This window comes from Octodon degus, unplaced genomic scaffold (assembly GCF_000260255.1).
Source record: "Octodon degus isolate 3935 unplaced genomic scaffold, OctDeg1.0 scaffold00081, whole genome shotgun sequence".
NCBI lineage: Eukaryota > Metazoa > Chordata > Mammalia > Rodentia > Octodontidae > Octodon > Octodon degus.
In genome coordinates, this window is record NW_004524657.1 from 801008 (window position 1) to 813146 (window position 12139).

The window sequence follows — 12139 nt, forward strand, 5'->3', positions numbered from 1 at the left end:
CCCCCCCACCCCTTAGGCCTTTTTCTCTAAATACTGTTAGAGTACCTTGACACAAGAATAACCTTTTAGCCCTTCTAAATTATTATCTTCTTCTTGGTGTGTATAAGATTTTTACTCTTTTTTAAGTGGAGTCATTTCTACAGAGTGTCTTAGTGAATAATGACTTCCTATGCATGTTTCCTAAGACATAATTAGCGTTCTTGACCTAATAACTTAGGTCTTCCATAATTTCAAGGCCATTTTCTAAACCCTCCTTTAAAATGCTTCTAAATTGAATTTTCCATTACTGTGGGTTTTTATTTCTGTATTTCCCATTCAGCGATTAATTTTTATATTGGAACACATTTTCCTGTCATTGTGTTTACTGTTTTACTCACATTTCTCCCTAATCTTTGCACCCTGGATAATCTCTAAAGTCTCCTCCTTCCAGTTGCATTTTCAACATCAATCCCACGGACCTCCATAGTCCTATAATGTTCTGTCTTGGTTCTTCCTCGTTTATTGATGCTGCTTACTTCTCATCCTCTGATATCTGAGTTACAGAGCTCTGGTTGTCTCTCCTCAAAAACACAAGCGTTCATTATTTCAAATGACCTTATTTAGGTGAGCTCTTTCAGTAACTAACTTGGGCCTCTTTTCCAGAAGGATTTGTATCCATCCTGTGTACTCTCTTCAGGTTTTTAGGAGAGGAGATGTAGAATATTCCTTTTGTTTCCACTTTCTTTGCTCTTCTGCTTGACTTTCTTCTAACCTGTGCCCCCAGGCCAGTGATCTCCTTCCAGAGTTTAAGTGAGTTATCCTCAACTTTTTCTCAATGCTTCTTTGAAGTCTTTGGAATTCCATTTTAATTCTTCAACTATATTTTTGGCAATATGTCATCACATGACATTTAAGGAATTGCTCTAGAAATTGAAACGTGCACCCTAAACTTTATAGTCCACTCAGAGTTAATACTGTAACATGTTCACAACACATGGAAGCCTGATGACCACATAGATTTGGGACTACATTTGAATTTCACCCTTAACATAGGAAGCTGAGCACTTGAAGTTTATAGTTTGTACAGTCTGAGGAGGAAAAGAATTTTTTGTGGAGTGGTACTGCAAGCAGAAATGCTGAAACTACACCCCAGATTTGAAGGCTATTACCTGAGCAACTAACCAAGTGAAGCACACTGGTGAAGGGGGCATTTTCTACTACAGTGCTTGAGCTTCAGTGTCTCCTAGCACATGTTAGGCAAAGACTCTGCCACTGAGCTACCACGCCAGCCCAATAAATTCTTTCTTTAGAAATGTATTTAGTACAGGGCCTACAGGGTCTCACTACACAGATCAGACTCTTAGTGACCCTCCTGTTTTCAGCCTCCCAAGCGCTAGGATTATAGGCACATGTTACCACACCCAGTCTCATTTGCCAGATCAAACCCCAGTCCCTGCATCTGCATCTGCCTAAGCAGGTGCTTTAATCTGCTGAGCTATCTAGCCAACACACTAGCCCAATAAATTCTTTACTGGGACATTTTCCCCAAATTCCAAAAGAAAACCAAACATCTTCTTCCATTTCACATGCTTCCTCCTGATCCATGGGTATGCAACTGTGAGCATGTGGGCTTGCACACACACACACACACACACACACACACACACACACACCATCCAACATGCCTTTGCACAAATACAGGTTCTCTGGCTGCATATTCATGATTTTAAGAATCATTGTCACCTGCAGTGTGACTCCTCTATGGCTTCCTTGTTGGAAGGAAGAGGGCTGTCACCGGGAGCCAAGTGACACAGCAAGCATACCAGCTTCCCACCTCCTAACCCCTCCTCTTTACTGTGCTCCTTTGGAGACAGGGCAAAAATCATTGCTGTCCCACAGAGGGAAAAGATGTTGTACACCAATAGAAAGAAGCACAATCAAACCTGGGAGAAGACCCCCAGGTTTGCTGAGATGTATTGGTGAGCCACGGCTCACATGACACCTGCACCATGGACTGTGCAGACCTGTCACCAAAGATTTAAAGGCTCAGCACCACACTAGGGAAAGCCTCAGTGTCTCCAAACAAGATGGGCTTTGGGGTGCCCTGGGTTTTGGGGTACTTTGGGGAAGTGCTGTTGTACCACCGGCCCCTCAGTGCCCATGTCATCTTTTAAGAAAGGAATTTACAGATCCCAATAGGACAACATAGGAGATTTAAATGTTTGATTTCTCAAAGCTTAGTGGCAAGTTTTTAGAACAACAGAATGCCTGCAGATGATGTGACAAGACTATAAAAGTGCTAATTTCAAAAGACAAACAAAGTATGCCAACCAGGTGCATACCTTCCTCTGGGAAGATCTGACTTGTGCTGGGAAGATCCTAGGTTTTCAAGACAAAGCCTTATGCTAACAGCTGAATTTGAGATCAAGAGAAGCAAAGGGGAAATCTTCAGATAGGGAAAAAGAAGATTCCCACAGCAGAAGGAACAGCTGGCGCAGTGGCCCCCAGGCCTTGCCCTGCACTGCTTGAGCATGGGCTTCCTGCTGTCCGAGTACCACACCCGCATCCACACACCTGACTGTGCTACCCCACAGCCTGCAGAAGTCTCCCAGCATCCTGCTGTGGGTAGACTTCACACCCATCCTGGGGTGACACTCCAGTGGGAAGGTTCTAAAGCCATGGAGTCACAGGGCTCACTGGGTGTCCCACCCTGGAACCAGCTTCCAGGAAGGAGCTGAACTCAAGCTGGCTCTGGCTTCCTCAGGGTCCCCTGGAAGATGAAAATAAACATGCATTAATCCTGAGAACTTTTTGTGGAATTATGAAAATAGTCTGTTATAAAACACATCCAGATGTCAGCCAAGGCCGAGTCGATTGGAATAACAGCTCCAAGTCAAATCAGCAGAGGTCGGCTGGCCAGGCTGGGGAGGAAACCTCCAGAATGCCCGGTCAGGGGGTAGGGAAGGCGCCGGATGCCCCAGGCTGCTCCACCGGACATAATTGCATAAATGAGCTACAAAAGAGAATTTATGGATCAACACAGACTTTTTTAGAAAAGATTTCACAGCTAGGGGCAGGTTTACAGCAGACCAAAACAAAAAGAGACATTTGATAATGAGAAGAAACTTTGAAAGAGCAAAACTCTTTAAAACTCCCTCTTGACTTGACTATTAATAATTTTTTTTGTCAGTAAAAAATAAAATTTGAAAGACCCATTAATTTCTTTCCTATTGATTCATAAGCCCAGTTCTTCCAAAATGTGCTGGCAAGGAAACTGCAGTACTTGCTATTAACACCTGTGACTAATGTACACATCAATCTGTGGGACATTGGCTAAATAAGTCACATATATATGTATCCACACTTGTGCCCACACATGCACGCACACACACACACACACACACACACATTCATATACGCACCTCAACAGTAGACAAAACACACGTGTAAAGGGTGAGGGTGCTGGGGAGCTGCTGGGAGCCACCAGACCTACAGGAAATGTGGAATACAGGGCCAGGGCCTGGAACACCCCTGCTCCAGCCACCTTGACCACTTAACCTGTCAGCTTATGTTGCTCCAACCACGCAGGGAAGTTCTAGGAGAAAAAAACCAAAGTCTGTGGTGGCCATCTCTGGGGAGGGCAGGGCCAAGGCAGGGTGATTTGTTTTTTGTGTTTTGCTTTCCTAAGCTGTTGAGATGTTTTGCCTAAGTATGTATTTCTCTTGTAAAATTTTGTTCATTACTGTTTTAGGAGAGCAGGAGAGGGTCAGCAAAAGGATCAGGGGTCTGAGGAAGAAGGAAACCAGTGACCCTGGAGATCGCACTCTAAGGGTGTGGAGGGCCCTTGGAGAGACGCTGACAGCCTGGAGGATGCTGGACGTCGGACAGCACTGCAGGAAAACCATCCAGCTCTCCAAGCTTTCTCCAGCCAGCCAGTGATTGCCTCCCAGCAGCATGCGACGCTGGGGCGCTTGCTCAGTTCCCTGAGCACTCTGAGCATAAGCACCAGCACATTGGCCTGATGAAGACTACACCCAAAATCTGCTTTCTTAAAAGGAGAGGCAGGCAGAAGCTTCAAATCTATCTACCTCACTGCCTGTTGCTGAGATCTACTGGCTGACAGAGGCCTTGTGCACGCTGGGAGAGTCACAGCAACACCGCTTCCTGTGATCATCCCTGGACACAGCCCCTGTGACATTTCACAGCAGCCCAGGTCCCTGCCCTCTGGGCCCACAACTCCTCTCTACAGTCAAGGGGGTCCTGTGACTTGGGTTGGGGCAAGGTTCCACAGTGGACACAGGAGGTGTTACAAGTTAGTGCCCAAAGGAAATCCAGATTCAGAAAGTCCCCAGAGTGAATCTGAAGGTGCATCACACTGGCCAGCTGGAGGAAAAGTACATAGAAAAATCCAGTGTAATGGAGGTCAGGAACCTGAAGGAAAGGCAAGAGCAGCAGCCTCAAAATAAGTAAGAAGCCAAGGACTTGTGTAGCTTGGTTTTGTGGTTCCCTTTTGGGGGTTTACTTCTAAATTTGTATCAGCATATATCTGTACCACATAACAATCACATCCATCATGGGGCGTCAGCACATGCACATAAGCATAACGCATCTTAATTCTTTCTAATCCCCCTCCATCTCCCGCATGCTTCAGCCCAGGACAAGTTACACTTCACACTGCCCTGGGATGGGAATGCTGTCCCTGGGTGGGACAGGCTGCAGAATGTGGCTGGGGCGGGGCTGGGATCTGAGGGCCACTGGCCCTGTTGGGACCTTGGTGACCACCACTGGGGAGTTAGCATGCTGCACGCTGGTTGGGAAAAAGTCTTTATGTGGTCGTGAGGCTGATCTCTGCGCATGTCCCCAAGTCCGCTCAGGCGCCCTGGGTGTGCCTGGTTGCTACAGCACTGTCCGTGCATGAGTGAGGCCCTGAGCTTGACCTCCAGCACTGCAAGAAAAAAAAAGGTACTAAGCTCAGCTTTCTTTTAATATTTTATTATGACTTTTTCTATTCTGTAGAGGAATTTCTTTTTGTAAGATAGTAAATTCTATCAAATTTTCCTTTAAAGTTTCTGACTTTAAGGTCCTGGTGCTCCCCCAGCACAAGATTACATAATTGCTGTCTGACATTTCCTTCCAGCATTTTTATGGCTTTATTATCTTGGGTTTAATTAACTGGATAAAGATCTCAATTTATTACCATGGTAATTTTTGTGGCTAGTGTTTTTTCAAATGCAAACTAAGCTGTGCTCTTATGCTGTCCTCTGGAAACCTCCACATACGTGTCTGGTTCTCACCCTGTGCTCCTGTCCAGCCCCCAAAGCACAGGGACCCCCACAGAAAGGTCAAGGCCACTCTGAGTGCTGAAACAGTGCCCTGTGCTGCAATAGCCACAGCAATTACCCACCATTACCCTCTCCTTTCCAGAATTTCCTTGGCTTTGCTTGCACATCCCAATTCCAGATACAACTCAGAATCCCTTGTCTAAGTTATACTGAAGTCCACACAGGACTGAACGTATTCGTCCTGGGGACTGTGCTGGAGTTTTGTTTTAAATGCTATTTCTATTAAGTTCTTATCAGGTTCTTTCCATCTCTGCCAGAAGAATTTGGAAGTTTTATTCCTTTCTTCAACAGTTTCTGGAACAGTTTCAGTAAAATAACAATCTGTTCCCTAAGTTTCGGCCACATGCCCTACGTTACTGTAATTAGGCTCTAAATAGTGTGCAATGGGAGTGCTGATTCTCGGTGACAGAAGCCATTTGTAAAAGCCTTCTTGGCTTTCAAAGGTGTGCCCGCTTGACCCTTGCTGTTCACATCTGATTCTGTTGCCTGAGAGAGTCCTCAACCTCCCACAGCCTAGTGCTCTGCATGTCCCACCCACCCTGTGCTCCTATCATCTCATTTTTCGTTCCTACCCTTCCAGGACCCCACCTCAGGGTTGCACACTGACGTCAGCCTCCCTTCCCCTCTCTGTAGAAGAACTCCAGTTGGGTTGTGTTGGCACCTGGCCGTTCCAACTGAAGCTTGCTCACAGCATCTCCATGAGACCCCATCTGCCCATCATTAGTTCTGTGCCTCTCTGTCTTGGTAACTCTAATCTGCCTTTCTATTGGATGGCACCGGGCAGCAGCAGTCACTGTATTTTTTTAATCACACCTCATAAAGACACTCAGGAAAGAAGACTTCCAGAGCTGCTTCAGAAAGTAGCAAGGATATGGGATGTGTTTGAATTGAGGGGGGTATTTTGCAGAGAATTCATGGCATTGTGACTTTTACTGTAATGAGTGCATTGTGACTTTTACTGTAATGAGTGCATCATACATTTCAATCACACCTTGCTCCGTGGCTTTCTGCCCAGGCTTCCCTGTGTGAGGCACCCACAGACTCACCTCGCCTGGCACAAGTGTTCCTGGGAAAAGACCCACAACTCCGCCACCATGTCTGTGTGGCTCCACCCTCCCCAGAGCCCACGTGTTCCTTTCTATATTTCATAGAATTCTTGTTCTCCTGACTCTGTCTTGAGGACACCAACTAGATGTTTTCTAAAACATCCCTCTCCTTCTGGTAGAGAAGACCTGCTCTTTCTTGATCTCCTGAAGATAGCATGCTGTTTTCCTGGAGCTGCAGCATCATTCCAAGCGACTTCTCCTTTGTGTTCACTTCTACTTGGAAGAAGAAAATGTGTATCCTACTTGGCATCACAGATGGACACTGGAAGAGGTCTGTCCTGGCCTCACCAGACAGGGAATCTGCCAGCATCTTGACCTTGAGCTTAAGAAATATTTTACTTCTATCTTTATAAACCACATCATCTATGGTATTTTTGTAGAACCGGCAAGGAGCCTGACACCCTTCTTTTCTCCTCTCATTTTCCTCTTTTTACAAATAATAAGCACACTATCACCTTGGAGGGCTCACTCTACACAAAACAGACAGCACCATTGTGCAAGCAGCTAGCATCTTTCCACCCACTCTCCCTGGCCCCTCTGAAGGGACCAGTGCACTACCATCAGGCCCACACAATAGACCACAATCCTGAGCTCAGGAGGCAGGTAACTTAGCAAGGGCCACAGCAAGCACCTGGAAAATGTGGAATTTAACCCAGTTGTCGCAGCCCACAGTCTGGACACGGCTGCTCATGTTCCACTGCAATGCAGGCTGCACAGAGGCAGAATGTGGGCAGCAAGACAGGGCAGCACTGCTTCTCTCAGGCCCTCGTGGTGTGTGAGGTCAGGGAAGGCACTTCCTTCTCCCCTGGTTATGCTTTCCCCCTCTCTGCCCTCCCACCCAGGCAGAGCCCCTGGCAGCACTAGTGGCAGCCAACACAGGGAGTCCCGCTGTAGTACTGCCCGCACAGTCAGTGTCCTTCCACCTCAAACCTGGTAGGGTACACAGGACAGCCATCACAGACTTAGAGCGCTTGGGGGCAGAACTGAGTTCTATTCCTGTCTGGCCCTCAAGCCAGTGCTAATCTTCCACTGTTGCCATTTCCCAGGGTGTGGACATGTCCCCAGGCCTCCCTTGTAATCATGTGCTAAAGCCCATCCCTTTTGGCAGCAGAATCTTTGAGAGATAAGTTAATGCACACTTCCCTCCGAGGGACTAATGTCATTCTCAAGGGACCTGGTCAGTTGTTATGAGAACAGGCTGTCAGCCAAAAGGCAAGACAAAGGGCTAGGGATATAGCTCAGTGGTATGATGCCTGCCTAGCAAGTGCAAGGTCATGAGTTCAAGTTTTGATACCAAAAACAAAAGAAACATAGAAAACTAAAGGGCAGGATGGGTCCCTCTCACTCTCTAGCTTCCCCTTTCTCCGTCTGTTGCTCCCACCACATACCATCCATCAGCCATGTGGTGAAGCAGCAGCCAGGGCCCCCGAACCACAGGCCAGGAAGGTGGGGCCACCTAGCCTTAGACTTTCAGCCTCAAAATCTGAGCTAAATAAAATTCTCTTCTTTGTAAAGTATCCAGCCTCGAATATTTTGTTATAACAACCCAAACAGACCGAGATGCCATGTGTGCCCTGTGTAGAGGAAGTGCAACAGGTCAGTAAGCTGATAGGAAGGGGCAGGAAGTGAGCCGTGGAAACTGGGAGAAGAGACGAAGAGCATCGGTCAGCACGAGCCACCGGCCATTGTGGACTTCCTTTAGCAGAGCATGTCCTGGTAGTGCTCTAGGGAGTGCTGGCCCAGGCTCCTCTGTGGGTCCTGGCTGTGGCTGTGAAGCAGACCTAGCCACTGGATGGGAAGGATGTGTGACATACCAGCAGCTGTGTGGAGAAGCCAAGCTGCCTCCCAAAGGGTTACCTTCTTGGTGACCTCCTTCTCATAAGCCCTTACTATGATGGTCTAGACCTAGGATGCTCCCAGAAGCTTCTATGGGGCTTTTAGAAGATGATTCGATCATGGGTGTGAAATTACCACCAGTGGGTCATTCACTGATGAGGTAAGAAGTGTGGTCCTGGCCGGAGTGGGCAGAGGCATGTGACCTCAAAAGTCTTTATCCGCAGCTCTGCCCTTCCCTCTCTGCCTCCTGGCTGCCATGCGTGGAGCAGTTTTCCCCTGCCAAGGCCCCCTGCAATGTCATTCTGCTTTGGAGCCAGCTGACCATAGACTAGAATCTCCGAAATGTGGGCCAAAGTAAACCTCTCCTCCTTTAAGTTTCTAGTGTTGCGAATTTAATATCAGGGATGAGAGAGTGAAACATACAGCCAGGTTTGGCAAACTGTCAATCTACTCTCAGAAATCAGAGGCCCAAGACAGAGGAACACCAGAACCCCACCTCCTCCCACACTGGATGGTTCTATTCTGGACACCCTCTGTGCAAATTGTCCCCACAGAACTCTGTCTCAAACTTGACACGAACGGCTACCTTTTACTTTTGCCAGGCTGGTCTTTTCCTTACTGGATATAAAATGGGTCATTCTTTTTCCAGATTTTAGAAGAAGAGATTAGAAATAACAACAAACAATTCCATGAACTTCAAGGAAATGTCACAGTCATTTAGGAGGTGTGGCACCTGAGAGCCCTGGTCACCTCCCTCCCTTGTTCTCTTCCTAATGGCAAGTGTGTTTTGCTGTTAGTCACTTTCTTGCCTTCTTTCTCCTTAAGTATTCTCCCCTCTTAAGCCACTCCCTGGAAGAAAGGCCATCTATTTGCCTCAGTTCACCCACATAGAAGACCACCATGAATATCCCAAGACTCCTACCTTGGTGTATGAAATTCTCTTGAGGATAAAATTTCATAATCAGGGAACATAGAGCTGTCTACTTGTCCTTGAAGAATTAAATACATGGACTGTCCTTTTGCCCCTGAAAAGCAGTCAGTGGAATACCCAGTGTACCAGTCAGCATAGGCAAGGTTTTGCTATGGTAACAAATAGACTCCAAATCTCTGCCTTAAAGCAACCAAGATTTATATCTTACTCATGCTACATATTCACTTGAGATTATCAAAGGAGCTTTGCTCCTTGAAGAATCAGCCTGTAGGCGTAGCTGTTGTTGCAGAGATACTGCTCATTGGGCCAGAAGACAAGGGGAAGATGGGAAACCTCACATTATGGACTAATAGCTCTGGCCTAGAGGGGAAGCATCGTTTCCACTCATATCTCATCAGCAAGAGCCATCACCTGGCTCTGCCCACCCACAGGAGGCTGAGAAGTGCAGTCCCACCCCATGCCACTGGGAAGGGTTCTGGAAAACAATATTGGTGACACTGCCTCCAGCTACATCTGCTCACTGAAGCCTTTGGCACAGGACTAGGGAGCACCGTGTTCTCTCCCTGCCAAGGTGGGAGATGATGATGGTGTCCTCCTAGGAGACGAGGGAAGAGAAACCATCTTTCACCTTAGAGAAAGGCTCCTGAGACTGCATGATGGTTTCAGCTTTTCTTTCCATTTGCTTCCTGCATTTGCAAGCTTACTTTTCTACTTGAGTTATGCTCACCACAGAGAATTAGCTTAAGGACTGGCACTAATTTTGCAGATGAAAAAAATTAGCAAGTGTGAATTATACAATTATATCTTGATGAAATCACTCAAGAGTCATGGGCAGAACCGAGCTGATTATTTCCTCCTTCAGGAGGAGTTGGTGTTTTCCAAGGGCGACTTGCACAGGGCAAGTGGTGCTGGCCGGCGGACTGTAAGAACTCCCCAGTTCTTCTCAGCTACAGTGGAGAGCCAGACTGCATATCTGTACATCACTTTCGTTCTAAAACGTTATGAATGTAAACTATTAAGGAAAATCAACTTTCACTGCTCCTATTGCTGAGAACAACCCCATCCTCTCAGCCAGGGCTCACTGTCTCAGAGCCCTCAGGGCTAGAGTTGCTTAGATAAAGTCCCAGGTCATCTTCTTCAGTGCCCCTGTCCAAGGAGGACCTGTCCCCATCTGAGTGTGTCCACCAGGTGACACTTCGGTCACCCCCAGAATGCAAACCCAATTAGTCTATCTGAGCCCATGCTCTGGTTTCTCACAAATGTCTCAAATTGCCCCAGAATTGATGGCTTCTCTCCCCAGCTCTCCTTCAAGTCAGCCATCTCAGGACACTAGCTGTTTGCACTCAAGACCATGGGCTGGTGTGACCCCTCCTTCTTGCTTGTGCAGCCCAGTCCTCCCTGCAGTGGCCTATGGACACAGCCCACACTCTACAGTGCAACCTCAATTCAGGACATTCAGAGACCATCGGACCACTGTCTCCATCACCTGTGCACACTTCCTGTCATGTCTCCTGCCACCTCCTCCTTGCCACAGGATCCAGGCTCACTACCCTTATGCTACCTGTCCTATGATCCCTTCTCCTGCCTAGGCACTCTGTCCCCTCCTGACCTTCTGCCAAGCATGTTTTTCTTTCACTTCTTTACTCAGCATATGCCCAACCTCCCTGCCCCCTCAAAAACCCACTGAATGGCCATTTCCTCCTGGCGGCTTCCCTGCTGAGTTGTGTCACTAAGAGCCCCTTCAGTGTTTTCCTTTTATTTCCCTACCTCACTGGTATGCTTTAGCTATACAACTGTCTCCATGTATAATCACATGCTGCCATACTGAGCTGTGGGCTCCAGGGTGCAAGCATCATAACTGTTTCACTCATTGCTCTTCCGGTCCTTTCCCCAAAATCAGTATGGGCTTTGGCCCATATTAAGCATCAAGAAATATCTGTATATGAAATGAGAAAGTCTACGTGGACTAATGTCATGGAGACTTCTAAATTCATTCAACTTGCCCCCACCAAATGCAAAATGACTCAGGCATGGAGCTGTTGACTATAGCACAATTTGTAAAAGGTGAAAAAAGCCAGAATCCATCAATGGGGGACAGGCTGAGTGAACTGTGACAGCATCATATGACAGAGAGCCATTCAGTGTTGAGTAAGCAAGTCTTTGTACATTGTCACATGGCGACTACAGGATAATGCATTTGTCTAAGAAAGGAGACAGGATACACATGCATGTACCTATTTTTTGGTGATATATATATATCACCAAAAAATATATCAGCACACCTGTGGACATGTACCTGTTTTAGCTAAAAGAGAAATGAAATGAATATAAAGAAACCAATTAAGAACAAATGCTGGAGAGACTGTGGGGATAAAGGAACCCTTCTCCACTGTTGGTGGGAATGTAAACTAGTACAACCTTTATGGAAATCAGTGTAGAGATTCCTCAAAAAACTAGAATTAGAAGACCCATTTGACCAGTTATTCCCCTCCTGGATATTTAAATAAATTTTTTAAAAACTAAAATGGACAAGGAAAAAAAATTAAGGTTTATTGAAAGGAAGATTTAATGTTTAATTGTTTAATCAGTCTTACATACCTATATCTGGTAATCTGAACAACAGATTTGATGATAACAATATGCAATGTAACAACCATTGTTAATTTTCTATTCTTGTTTTGAAATTCTGTACCATTTTTATTGCTTAACGATGATTTATTTTTGTCTTTGTTCTGGTTATTTGTTTTGGGGTTTTTCCTCTTTAAAATAAAATTTGGGGACAGGGAAGATAGCTTGACAGTCTAAGCATCTGGTTGGCAAGTGCAAGGACCCGATTTCTATACCCCAGTGCCACATGCACTGGGCATGGTGGTGCAAGCCTATAATCCCAGCACAGCAAGACCCTGTGTCAAATAAATATTTAAATAAATAAATAAAGTTATAAG